Below are 15,264 nucleotides of genomic sequence, written 5' to 3'. Positions count from 1 at the left end.
CCATTTACTACAACGAGGTTGTCTGCACTTGTGTTATAGCCATCCAGGCCACTAGAAAGATCACTAGCCATTTACTACAACGAGGTTGTCTGCACTTGTGTTATAGCCATCTTGCCAGAAGTATTGTCTTTGTATAGGAGTAATAATGACAAGAAATATTTTAAACTTGTAATTAAAATTTACATATTTATAACACAGGCACAATGTCGAGGTCTTAGAAAAAACGTCACGAATATTTTAGCAATGTTAACTACAAGTAAACGTTCGGAGAGGTGAGCCTTCAGTTGCAATTAGGCAACGCCGGTTATAAACATTTACTGGCCCCATACGAACTTGTTTTTACCTTCTTGTAAACAGTACTTAAGCACTTTGGATTATGAGGAATAGGTAATGATCAGGAAAACGTATAAAAATTAATTAAGCGAAAAGTTTTATTTTAATACAAAAGCTGATTTCAGATTTAACCTATCTATATAAATTTTAATTAATAAAAATCTTATAATAATGAAAGAATGCATAAAGAAAGAACTATTTTTAAATGAAAACTTTTATTTCACTACAAAAACATTTTACACAAATGAAAAAGTTTAACGAGAATCAAAGTTTATTTTCTTTATTCACGACTTGCGAAATCAACAGTTAAGGTTGAGTAACCGAGCAATGATGCGACAGAATGTTTCAACTGAAATCGTAGGAAGTTCAGCCAGCCTCTTGTATCAAGAACACAAGCGTGTCTTAATTAATTTCAGTTTAGATAAATTATGTTCGCCATTAGCTCCAGTAACACGTACGGTCAGTAAAACTTTCAGAACAATTGAAATATTTGGCATGATGTCAATTAAACGATTTTTCTGAAGAACATATCATGGAATCGAATGCCGTTCCCTAATGATCAAGGGTTATTACGGATAACGTTTCAAGCTCAGTATATAGGCTTATCCCGTAAACGCCACCTACCGAATAATTTTGTTCCTAGTAAAGTTCTAAATATTTGCACCGTTAAACAAATCACCGTTAGACTTGTTTTTGTGTTAAGAAATATCGTACACGAACCCAGTTTTTGTGGAAAATTTTTAATTGTCGAAATCGTTCTTCAAATTACAGAAGTATTTGATGAAGTAAACTATTATAAAATTATATACAATTTTTATTTCTCACGATCATTAATTAATGTGTGTTTATTTTTCTTATTGTTAAGCCACATCAGACTATCCACCAAGGAGAATCGAACCCGTGATTTTAGCGTTATAAATCTACAGACTTACAGCTGTATCAGCGAGGAACATTTAACAATCTCTTCAGCTCCATATGTAAATCGTTTATTTTCTTCGTTGATGAAATTATTCCACTTGAAAAACAGCTTCTTCTGGATCCATTTCTAGTTCATTTTCAAGCTGCTATTTTCGAACCTTTAAAGCAATTTCCTTTGAATTTGATCAGGAGACGTTCTGTGTTTTGTAAAAATGTTAATGCTTGATATATCTGTTTATTTTTGCTTTGAATCATCATGCTATCAACGTTAATTCACACCAGAATATTTTAGTAAATCACTGACAGCACTAAGAACTTCATTTTCATTTCTTTAGCTAATGAAAGTGCTTCTGAATACCATTTAAGGTCATTTTGTTCCGAAACATTAATTAAATTATTATACATGTTGCCTGAATGATACCGAATTACTTTCACACTATCAATTCAAGGCCGGTATGGCCAAATAGTTAGGATGTTCCACACTTAATCTGGGGTCGCGGGTTCGAATCCCAGTCGCACCAAGCATGCTTGCCCTTTTAGCTCTGGGGTCGTTATAATGTAACTGTCAAACATACTATTCGTTGGCAAAAGAGTATCTCAAGAGCTGGCGGTGGGTAGTGAAGACTACTTGCCTTCCCTCTAGTCTTACACTGCCAAATTAGGGACGGCTACCGCAGATAGCCCTCGTGTAGCTTTTCGCGAAATTCAAAAACAATCATAGATCCAAAACAAAGGAACATAAATTTGCTGCAAAATTCCAAAAGACGACTTAGCATCAACAAATGACTTTGCCATGTCACCGAGTACTTATTTTAAACTGTGGCATCCACAGGGCGTGGAGAAAGTTCGCTGATTAGTACGCAAAATGCAAGTTTGTATATCCTTCTTAAAACTTCTAAGAAACAACTCACTACTTGTATAATAAAGACCAATCAAATTTGAGACGTTTAGATGACGTTTCCCGCTAGTACAGTGGCAAGTCTACGGACTTACAACGCTAAAATCAGCTGTTCAAATCCCCTTGATAGCAGATAGCTCGATGAAAGTTTGCTATATAAAAACACACACAAACCATTTAGATGACGTTTTGGGCATGTTAAGATATCAAACTTACCTCTATACACAACCAGGAAGGCGTGAAGTTTTGATATCTTTACAGTATTTATTTCAGTGTTCATTTAAAATAAAGAATTTCAATTTTATGAGATTTTATTTCTACATTATCATTTGCTTTATATCAGTAGATAAAAAAAATATAGGCCATTTAATTAGTCTTACTTAGGGATTTGTCGGTAAAACAAACGCCAATATTTTCATTTTTGCAAACATGAAATAAATACATACAGTAAAAGTAACCAATGAAAGAAATATTCAATCTCAGTAGATCTGCAAAATGTTGATACTGTTATGAATGATTTAAATGTCAAATAAAATAATACACCAGATAAAAATATTAAGAAACTTGCAATACATTAATGAAAATTGTCTGAAGTAAATGTAACCATGGGCAGGCGGTTAGAGTGTCTGACTCGCATTCTGTTCCACCAAACATGGTCGCCCTTTCAGCCGTGGGTGCGTTATAAAGTATCAATCCCACTATACGATGGTAAAAGAGTGGCCCTAGAGCTGGCGATAGGTAGTGAAGACTAGCTGCTTTCTTTTTAGTTTTTACACTGTTAAATTACGGACGGCTCATGCTTGTAACCATCGTGTAGCTATGCGCAAAATTCAAATTCAAAACAAAATACAGCCATGAAAAGGAAAAACAAAAGAAAAAATTCGATACTTAATACTGAACTGATCAGACAGAACAGAAAAAGAAAAAAAACGACCAAGTTTAGCTTTTGTTTGTTTGGAAATTTCGCACAAAGCTACTCGAGGGCTATCTCTGATAGCCGTCCCTAATTTAGTAGTGTAAGACTAGAGGGAAGGCAGCTAGTCATCACCATCCACCGCCAACTCTTGGGCTACTCTTTTACCAACGAAAAGTGGGATTGACCGTCACATTATAACGCCCCCACGGCTGGGAGGGCGAGCATGTTTAGCGCGACACGGGCGCGAACCCGCGACCCTCAGATTACGAGTCGCACGCCTTACGCGCTAGGCCATGCCGGGCCTCCAAGTTTAGCGTAATTCCCTAGTGCTAATATAATTTTGCACAGTTTAATGACGACGTAACCATACCCGTAATGAAAGGGTGGGTGTAGATAGTGCCATGCATTGCAAAGGGAAAGGCACTTAGGGAATGAATCTCTCATTCCTCAGAACACCATCTCAGACATCAATATTAACGTGTTAAGAATATGTGTGTAAATTTCTTCATGTGTTTACAGACACTTATAGTACTGGTACTGTCACCCTGTTCATGTAGATGTTTTTAAAGTACCGCCATCCTATTGAATTTTAATACTTGTCCCCAATGTCCAGGTTTTGAAAACGTCTCTACATTTGCCATTTCTTATTAGATAAGACGATTGCTATCTATTTTCATCAGACCAGTCGGTTCAAAGAGTCTTTTGTACTGAAGTTGTTTGGTAGGTCCCACTTACCTTTTATCTCATAGTTAGTTAAACACCCTACACTCTCTTCTGATTCTTTCTGAACTCTAGGTTCCTGAATAAAAGACTGTTATCTAGATGAGCGTTTTTAGACAATTGTCATTTCCAAAAGAAGTGTCAAAAGGGAGATATCTATCTCAATTCAAATACATTTATTCGATATGATACAACAAAACCATGCATGTATATAATATCAACATATATATATATATGGTAAAACAATAAATACATACTCAAATACTTTATGTGTTTTTCTACCGTTCATGCTTTTAGCTTCAAAATATTTATTTCAATCATTCGACTCACAAAACCTCGTGTTTTTTTCCTGAATGTTCTTGACAAAAAAGACAGAGTTTTGTTCTTTTTACATTTTTTATAAGACTGACCATTTAGTAAAACTGTCAGATTGCTACTGATATCAATATGAAATTTTGGTAGTTGCAAAAAAATTAATATTTCTCCTTGAATGTTCTCCATAAGAATATGTAAAAAACAAAAGAATATTTAACATCACAAATAAAAAAAATCAATAGCGTCAGTCACTGAGAAACTAAGTGTTTGGCAAGAACAAACACATTCGTTCCTTTTTTAACCCAATGTGTAAGCCTAAGACCTAATCGATTACTCCAACTGAATTATTCTTATTCTTGGATCTTACAAAGGCTTTTATTTTTATTTTTCTCTTGACTTGTGAATCCTAGTAAATATGAGAGAGTATTTTTACATATAACATAAATATTATACTCTTTTTGACAATGAAGAAACGATTCACCAATACTTTCTTAAAATTCCCAAGCTTACAACTGAAGTTTTTCTATGTTAGAGTTTCATATATGGGTGGACTTGGATTCTTCTCTAGTAGGCGTCTGTGACTTGTTCGCAATAAATTTGAACAATAAACGGATAGCACACAATCCACTTGTTTTAAAATAACATATTCAAAACAATTCAAAGGTATGTCTAAAAAATTGTACACTACAGGAAACCATAGTATTATCTAAAACTTTAAATAATTCTATTTTCTAGTTACAAGTCCACACAGACTGATTCATCTACTTTAAATCCAGTTGACAAAACGAATTATCTTTCTCTACTCTTATCACCCCATGGATTACCACAGTTGTATCCTGAACTTTAATTATTGCCTCCTTTTCGTAAACCTCCACACAGGTGGATTCAGTTACTTTAGAATACCCTTTGACAACATAAAATATTTCTCCTTATTGCTGTTTACAGTGAAACACTTTAAATATTGCCCATTATAGCAAAACTAACAATCACGGAGACTAACTTTACTTTCGCTAATATAACTTCACACAACATTTGCTAGTTACCAAAGTTGTATCAAAAGCCTTAAATAATTGTCTCCTTTTTTCGTCAAAATTCTACGCAGGTTGGTTTAACTACGTTGTTTGTTTGTTTTGAATTTTGCGCAAAGTTACACAATGGCTATCTGTGCTAGCCATTCCTAATTTAGTAGTGAAAAACTAGAGGAAAGATAGCTAGTCATCACCGACCCCTGTTGGGCTGATCTTTTACCAACGAATAGTAGCATTAAAACGTCCCTACAGTTGAAAGGGAAAGCATGTTTGGTGGAACAAGGATTCCAACCCGTGATCCTCAAACTACAAGTGAAGCGTTCTAACTACCAGGCCATGGTGGGCCCCCAGTTATTTTAGAACCTACTTGACAAGATAAATCATTTATCCTATCTCTATGTTTACAATACAGCTATGAAACACAGTACAAAAATCACCCGTTAAGACTAATCACTCAAACGCCATTTAACTACATGTTTTCTTTCACTAACTAACTTTTTAATCTTCTTATTGAACTATTCTTTTCTGACACTCTCATAGTCGCCTATTTATATATATATCGTGCCCAACTGAGGCCTCGAGCGTTTTAGAAACTACGAGACGCTCTGATGTAGCAACACTCACATAGCGAGAAATACTTAAAGGTTTCGAGAACAATGACGTCAGTAACTGAATTGCATACATAACTTTAGAGTCTTACCGAGTTACGTAACGAAACTTGTTTTAAATATCCAATCTAAAATGATTAACTTTAATACTATTGTCATAAAAATTAAATAATCATTAAATATTAGATCACTAAATGATAACTCTGACACTAAACAGTCTTGTATAATCAACACCCGACATGAGAATATTTCCTGAAGTTTTATAATTTATAAATAACATGTACAGAAGTCTGATTTATCAAGAAAGTTCAATGTTGCTTTAACAAAATGTCTTAACACTTTACTATCTACTTTAACAAGGGAACCAACATTTAGAAAGACAAATACTCCTGAAGTAAGCTCCTCAACTTGTTCAGGCACAGCCACCACAATTCATAAAACCGGAGTGTTTTTCTTTCGAATTATCCCACTCAGTTTGCATTAACAAAGCCATGAAATCGGTTATTAAGATACATCCCCTACCATGCTGAGTTAATAGTAAAATATGCTAGAATATGGGGGATCGATTTCCTGCAGTGAACACAACAGGTAGCCTAATGTGACTTTGCTTTAACAACAAACTTAGGTTCAATTTATCCCAAATGTTTTCAGTATTACTTGTTTCGTGTGTGTGTTTTGTTTTAAATTTTCAACTATTCCGCCCAAAAGACTGCTTTCACACTTTACAGAAGTTCTCTAAGTAAATGGCCATGAAGGATGACGTATTCCAAACATTTCTCGCGGAAATCTTTAAGATGTTTGAAAAATGAAAATAAGTGGTTATAAACACATATTCCACTTCCTGTTTGTTAAACTATACCGTATCACGAGTCCTACGACACCAGGAAAGGCACTTCTGATGTCTTTACATCCACTTATATCCTTTCTCTTCTATCTTCTTGACAAACTCTTTCTTATTGGAAATTCTTTTATCATGCCTCGTCAATCACTTTTCATTAGTTTAGTCTTCTTTTGAAGCAAATATTTTGTAGAGGGACAATATGCTAGGGAATACACAATGCTGTTCAGTATCATCTCATTCACTGCTTGTGCTCAGGGATGGTTTCAGAGTGAATAACTGAAGCATGCTCCCTCAACAGATATTTTGGCATAAGTGCTCATTTAGGTTATCTGTAAGTATAGATATAACTGATTTTATGGCTAGTTGCTGAAGAGAACGTTTTGTTTGTCCCTAAATAGAAATAATATAGACTTCAATAGAACACTGTTTGGAAATCGAAGCTTCCAATTAAAAAAAATTGAAACAGCTATTAAAACTTTACAAAATTTTTCAAGTTTGACAATAACGAATCTTGCACTAACGTGATCAGTCGATCATTAGATATTATACCTTCATTAAAAACATTCATCACTTCAGGCTGGTTTTTCTGCAGATTTTTTCTTCGATTTCACACATTTTCAGATTGTTTGTTTTGAATTTCGCGCAAAGCTACACGAAGGTTAGCTGCGCTAGTCATCCTTAATTTAGCAGTGTAAGACTAGAGAAAAGACAGCTGGTCATCACCACCCACCGCCAACTCTTGGGCTACTCCTTTACCAACGAATAGTGAGATTGACCATCACATTGTAACACCCCCACAGCTGAAAGGGCGAGCATGTTTGATATGACTGGAATTCGAACCCGCGACCCTCGAATTACGAGTGGAGTACCTTATCCACCTAGCCATGTCGGACTCAAAACCCTCCGATTGATGTGTTTGATCACGCTCAATATTTCATAGATTAATTTAATCTAATTCTTTGTAAAAGAATTTCGGTTTGAGGGTAGGTTTGTAAAGACCATTATGAGTAATAAAATGGAATGGAGTACATTGCACTCATCCTTGGCGTCGCTGTTGTACAAAAATACAGCTATTCAAAATGTAAATAAAGGTCTCATAGATTAATTTAGTGTAAGCCTGTCCAAAAAAAAAGAAATTCAAATGCCGCAGCGTTTGAAAATCATCTTTTATTTTCTCTCACTATGAAAAAGTCTACAGTTTTTAAACTAACTAGTTAGGCCTATATTGTAAATTCAGTTATTAATTTGTTACAATATAGTATCTGTGATTTACAAATACTAACAAACGTATCTGTGAGATGAACGGTGAGAGTTTTGTGGAAGTTAACAAATAATTTATATTATTTATTTATTGATTTTATAGAGAACAAACACTGTTTTATCTGCGACCACACCTTGACGGTGGTTTGTATCTATGTATGCAAAAGTCTAAATAATTGCCTTGTTGTGTTCATAGAGAGGGAAATGTGATTTCCTCCGAAATATTCCAATGGCAATATAAAGATTGAAATTACATAAAATAAAAATAATTCATGTCCACTGAGTTTGATTATTTAAATAACATTTATTTGTTATCGAAGAGCAATAAGTAGCATGGGACTAAAATTCTCAATTAGTATAAATATGTGAATTTTGAAAGCTTGAATAAACAATATGTGAAAAAGAAATCCCTCAAATTATGGGGCTTGTAAACAAAATGTAATTATAGAATTAATGTTTTACCAGTTTTGAGTATAAGTATTGTTTTTGTGTTAGATATACCACTAATGATTGAAATTACATAGACTGTATGTATACCCCACGTAATGAAGAAGGAAACTGGAAATATTCCCAGTGACCATCCCTACTGACTAATCTATATTTATCTATCACTAGAGGTATGAAACCTAAAAGTAAAATAATCTTTACTGATGCATCCCAAATCATTCTTAGGTAATTTAGCCGTGTTTTGCATGTTCAATACAAGACCCTAGAAGGAGTTAGAGGACAAATATACACAGTCTTCTATTGTAAACCTATGAAAGAGACCTAACTCGTCTGTTTTTAACCATCTTATTAAAAAACAACACTACACAACCAAACAATCACAAAATATTCAGTCACAAAGTGAGCAAAATTAATAATATCTAACTAAACAGTATTTTATGTCATAGTATAAACCTTTCGTCAAGTTAAACACCTAGAATATTCTATACTGTATACAACGACTGTCTTAAGTTCATCCACAAGGTCTGCTCCAACATTTGCAGTCCCTTTGACAGCTTCAATGCAGGATCTGTAGTTATGAAGGTGCAAAGCCCACCTCATGATCCTCGCACTATCGCCTTTGCACCTCTGAATTTATGCAGGTGGTTTATCTGGTTCGTCTGGATGATAAACTCCTCTCTGTCTAGATAGTTTTGGAACTAACACATGGCAGATATGATGGCCAGATTCTCTCATTCAGCCACAGAGTAGTTCTTCTCATTATTTAACATTTTTTTGCTGATATATGTTACTAGAAAGAGTCCATCTTCATTTTTGTAATATTACTACCCCAATTCTAATGTCTGAAGCATCAGTCTGGGCAATGAAGGGTTTGTTGAACCCTGGCATCCTGAGAAACAGCGAGTTTTCCAATATTTTCTTTAATTTCTAGAATACCGCATAGTGTGATTATTCCCACTTCACTTTGTTGGGCAAACCTTTATTGATTAAATCAGTCAATGATGCAGTAACTTCAGCATAATTTGCGATGACCTTTCTGTAGTATCCTGCTAACCGATCTTACTTGTTGCTTGGTCATCGGAGCCGGTGAATATTGTATGTAGATAATCTTTTCCTTTTCCATGGCTATCTGTCACTTCCCCTCTATATGTCCAACAAACTCCAACACAGAATATCTTGCAGCACTTGAAAAGCCTGATGGTGAAGCCTGCTGCCCTCACTCGCTGGAACAGCTAAATATCTTCAGGTAATCTTCCCATCTTGCAGTGTGTGTCAGAATGTTATACACACCGAACTCGATGTTGGCGAAGTTGTGAAGCAGCATCCTCATAAAGCAGTTGCATGTTACTGCTGAATTGATTAGTCCAAATAGCATCTGATTAAACTGATAACATCCGTCTGATGTTACAAATGCTGTTTTTTATCTTTAGATTTTATCTCGATCAGGATTTGTCAATAACCTTTACTGAGTTAGATCGTTGAAAATAACCTAGCCCCATCTAGTTTTGTCGTGATAGCATCTGGGTTGCCCATAAGTTTTGGGTCGAATTTTCTCACAAGGTTCAGCTTCTGAAAATCTATGCAAAATGGTTTAATCTGTCCCCCTTATTCACGGTTACAAATGATGAACAGTAGACTGAATTGGAAGATTGCCTCGTTTTCCCACTTTATTAGATCTCTCGTTGCATAAAGCATCTGGTTGTAGTCTCGATCTTGTGTTGTACAAGATCAGTCTTTGTGGTTTATTCGTGAAAATATCTGCATACTGGCACAGTAGGTCTTGTAATGCTTTTTTCTTGCTCTCCTCAGTCAGTTTTTTACTGATGTTGACTAATAAATCAGTCTTCTGGTTCTGCATCAATGATGGAAAACCCTTCAACATCCATTTCTGTTTCAATAGCTACACTAATTAGATCTTCGTTTCTTCCAAAATACTTCTTCAGCAGATTGGTATGGTATATTTTGGTCTTCCCATTCGCATTCACCTTGTAGTCCCTTCTGTTAAATACTTCCTGTACTTTAAAAGGTCATTTTCTTTGCAGAGTGAGTTTATTGTAGTCTGCGGGCAGCAAAACTAAAATATTTTATCCAACCTTGAAATGTTGATCCATGGCCTTTTTACAATAGAAACGCTTTGGACTACCCTGAGTTGCATATAAATTCTGTTGATTGAGTTGACAGGTCTCCTCTAGTCAGTTTCTCAGGTCTAATACTTACTGGCATCTGTTTCTTACTTCTGACTCTTCTTTTTTCAATTCATAGCTCTTTCATTATTCGCATCAAACCTCGTATTGTTCTTCCATACAGTAACTCGAATGGTGAAAATCCTGCAGTTGCTTGTGGGACTTCTCAATAAGTAAAAAACACTTCCTGCAAGTACAGGTCCTATTCTTTATGGTCTGTCTTGACGCGTCATCTTTAACATGCTCTTTCAAACTCCATTGACTTTCTCACAAAGTCTATTACATTTAAGATTGTATTGAGTGATAAAAAGTTGCTGAGTAATAATAAGACTGCTCATTTCCGGCATCAGTTCTAAAGTTAATTGAGTCCATCTGCGTTAGAATTTCTCTAAAGAAAACCTACTCTGCAAAATATCTCCAGGAGGGCTTTTGCTACTCTCTCTATCTCTGTCTTTACCAGTGTTATTCTTCCATATAACATATCAGATAGTCGACTATTGTCAGCACATATTGGTTGCCCTTGTCAGACGTAGGTACTAATGGCCCAAGAAGGTCTACAGCTACTTGATGAATGGCTATTCTATGAGAGGACTCTCTCTAACGGCACTTTGGCTACCTTCTCTCTAGGTATTGTCCTTTGGCAGGTGTCACATTACCTGCAGAATCTACTCATATCTCCGATAATACCCAGCCTATAAAAGTTACTGGTTATTGTGTCTGATGTTTTTTTCTCTCCGAGGTGCTCTCTCACAATTGATTCATGAGCCAACTTCATGACTTCAGTAAGGTATTCTGTTGCTACTATGATCTGTCTACCTTTCCCAGTATAACTGTCTTGACAGATTCGGTATCGTACTGCCTTCCAATCCTACACTCTATAAATATCTTTCCCACTTTCTTGATGACAAGAAACTCAATTGAAATAAAAATGTATCTTAGAACGGCTGGTATGGGTATTAACACTTTTATTGATAAGGAGTGAACAACGTTGTTCTTTCCTTATTAATAAAAGTGTTAATACCCATACCAGCCGTGCTGAGATACAATCATTCCCCCTTTGTTTGTGCTTGACTTTCTTCGAGGCATTGGTCCACAGTTTCTGCAGTGAAGTATCTTTCTTCTGTGCTTCCTTCAGTTATGCAAACCTAAATTCGAGATGCCACCCTCAGATACATTCGGGGCTTGATGTCATGTTTGATCTTTTCTTGAGCTCTGGTAGTGATAACAGATACTTCATCAGTCTTATTCCACTCTAGCTCCTTTAAATTTCTACCACCTGTTATGTATCCAATCGCGAAGTCGTATATTGGTTCCTTGATACACGTGGCCTCAAGATCTTTTACATAATATAAAGTATCCATCTTTATTTCTGCTATGAGAAATTTTCTCACTGCCCAGTCAGTTAGTACACACAAGCGTATCTTGAATGTCACTTGACCCTCAAATACTAGACTAATCCTCACTGCTGAACTACTTCACTCTGTGTTTCTTATAACCCTCACTTTCTTGTCTCCAATATGACCTTCACATATTGACATATTTTGATTTGTTGTCACCTCTTGACTTTTATAGCATGCTCCCATCGCTATTAGCACTGTTCATCCATTTGCTAACTTGAGCTGACCATTAGTCGTGCACTGATTGATCGTGCTTTCTTGTACTGAATTTGACAAGTAGTCTTTATTCTCTTTTTCCTGGTAGTATTATCCATAGTGCCAGTTACTCTTCTCTTGTTGCTTACCAACACTGTCTTTGTAAATAGTCCCAACTACTTTATGTTGAGGTTTCTGCTGTTGTTTGCTGGTAGTGGATTTGCATTCCTTTGCAGTGTGCCTCATTTTATAACAAAAGTACCCTCTCTTCTTCCTTCTGTCTTTTAACCTCCTGTCATACATGGTAAGCTCCTGCTTCTAGTCAGCCATTATTGGTTTCAAATTTAACTGGACTTACGTGTTGTACTACCTCCATATAATGTTCTGCGAACTTCAACATCTTCTCTGCATTTTTTGGTGCGCTCTTCTTTAAGAACAGTGACATGCCAGTTAAACACTTGATCATATATTTATCAAAACCACCTAACGTGTTTGTATAGAGTAATTGTAATCTCTAGACTATTTTCGTTGCTACTACAGTTGATTAAACACAGTCCTACTTAGTTACAGTGTTATTCACGTTTTCTTCTATAGCCGTTTATCCTGTATAATCCTGGTTGTAACTCACCAGTTGTTGGAATTTAAAATTAAATTCATTTTATTCATTTGTGTAGGCTTTTATTTATACTTCTTTATAGTATGAAAATATACTCTGTTTTTTGTTGGGCTCAGAATTCAATAGTAGGTGTCTGTGACTTGTTGATGATAAATTCAACGATAAATGACCAGCGTGCACTTCACTTATTTTCCAAATAATTTATATATTAGGAACAAGTGAAACGTGTGTACAACAAATTTTCCGTACTATAAGGACTATACTGCAGGGGTTCCTAACCTTTTGGCACTCGCGACCCCTTACCTAAAAGTTTGAAACCCATGTGACCCCCTACTTAGGGCTTACTATCAGCAGCTTAATTTTTATTTTATTTTCTGTGAAGGAGAGGGAAAGAAACATCTAAAAAAAATATTTAAAAATTCTGTAATTATTTATTAGCAAATTAAATCACATTGGTCCAACCTGAATTCACAAAAAGAACATATATTTCTTACAATAATATTAACATAGGTTTAAACAGCTATTCAACTCAGCTAGTGAGATGCCTGATGTTGCATTTCAGCAGCAAGCTTTGAAATTCGTAGCCGAGCGTTTGTTAGAGCTAGTCTCATGTCATCTCCAACATCCAATCTGTTCCTATTCTTTGCTTTTATATTGAAAAGAGTGGAAAATCCTGCCTCACACAAGTAGGTAGAAGCAAATGGGACAAGGACACGTAAAGTTATCATGCTGACTTTGGAGTATGACTGATACATAGCGCACCAGAACTGAGTCATGGATTTCACTTTGAAGAGATCACGAGCTGAAGAGTCGTTCCTTAGATCCAGAAATTCATCTTGGATATCATCTGGGATGCTGGATACGTCAAGTTCAGTACAAAATGGGTTCCTTACCAGGGCCTCCTGTTCCTGTGATTGCTCAGAGAAGTAACGCTCGACTTCCTTTTCTAGAGACTGAAGATGTTCGGTAATCTCATCCTTGAGGAACTGATCCAGTTGGATCTGAGACTCATCCGTCACTCCACAAAGTTTTTTCAAACATAGCGATGTTTCCAAGATTGGTTTTCCGACGCCAGTTCTGCAGTTTGGAAACAAAGGCCCGAAGACTATCTTGAAAAAGGAGAACATGTGTTTCCCTTCCTTGAAGCTTCAAATTGAGTTTGTTCAGCTGGTCAAAAATGTCGGCTAGGTACGCAACCCTTTTATCCCATGCTTCATTTTCGAAGTGAGCTACAAGATCTTTCCTTTCTTGAGTCTCCAGGAATAGCTTTATTTCATCTTTCATTTCAAAGACACGATTAATAACGTTTCCTTTCGACAACCAACGTACTGCTGTGTAGAAGAGAAGGACTTCGTGGTCAGCATTCATGTTATTGCATAGTTCTTTGAATAGGCGAGTGTTGAGTGCTTGAGTCTTCACATAATTTACAATTTTGATTACAGATTCAAGCACTTCCTGCAGAGAGGCAGGGAGAGTCTTACTGGCGAGAGCATATCAGTGAATCATGCAGTGGATGCCCTTTGCTTGAGGTGCTAGCTTCTTCACTCTCGACTGGAATCCTGATTTCTATCCCAGCATAGCCGGTGCCCCATCCGTACAAACCCCACACACGTTTTCCCATTGAAGATCTTCGCCTTGAAAAAAAGTTGAAACTTTTCCATGACATCATCAGCTTTTGTTGTGGTTTCAAGTGCACTGCAGAATAAAAATTCGTCTTTGATGTCACCTGAATTAATGTATCTCACGAAGACAAGCAACTGAGAACATGAACTTACAACTGTTGACTCGTCGAGCTGAAAGGAGAACAAAGGGGAACCCTTGATTTCAGTCAAAACCTGTTCCTTCACATCCATAGACATTTTAGAAATGCCCTTCTGTATAGTATTATTTGACAGGGTTACTTGCTGCATCTTCTTTGCACTGGCTTCTCCAAGAATAAGATTTACTGCTTTCATCATGCAGTGTTTAAGAAGTGTTTCTCCAATCGTGTGAGGCTTTTTTTGTTTAGCAATTTCGAATGCAATCTCATATGAAGCTTCCACTACGGCTGCACTCTGCTGCTGAAACGACCCACTTCTATCGATTCTTTGGCTTTTAAGACACCGTTCATGCCGTTTGAAGAAATCAAACCCTTCATTGCGTGTTCTGGATGTTTCGTCTCGAGATGACGCTTGAGTTTTGATGGTTTCATTGACTCTGCACTCAAGACAGCATGGCACAAAACACACTGTGGTTTCTCGATGCCGTCGTTGACAAGCACAGTGGTGAAGCCAATGTTGAGGTAGCATTCTGAGTATCTGTGCCGTTTAGCCATGGACACAACTCACCTCTACTGCTTACTTATCTCCTTGTTAAAATAAAATAAAAATGTTGAATAATGAACGCTTTGGCAACTGTAGATCTTACACTGACTACTTGTGGGGTTGCAGGTAGAGTAATGATGGGGTAAGTATTGGGAGGGAAGGGAGCGTGGCCAGTCGCGCGATTCGTCATCCACCAATCAGCAACTGACATGTGACTCACGTGTCGACAGCGAGCACACACACACTTAATCACAGCTAAACAGACACACAAGCATACGTACATGCG

This window comes from Tachypleus tridentatus, chromosome 8 (genome assembly GCF_004210375.1).
Source record: "Tachypleus tridentatus isolate NWPU-2018 chromosome 8, ASM421037v1, whole genome shotgun sequence".
Lineage (NCBI taxonomy): Eukaryota > Metazoa > Arthropoda > Merostomata > Xiphosura > Limulidae > Tachypleus > Tachypleus tridentatus.
The sequence above is the reverse complement of the archived record's forward strand: the minus strand, read 5'-3'. Positions refer to the sequence as shown.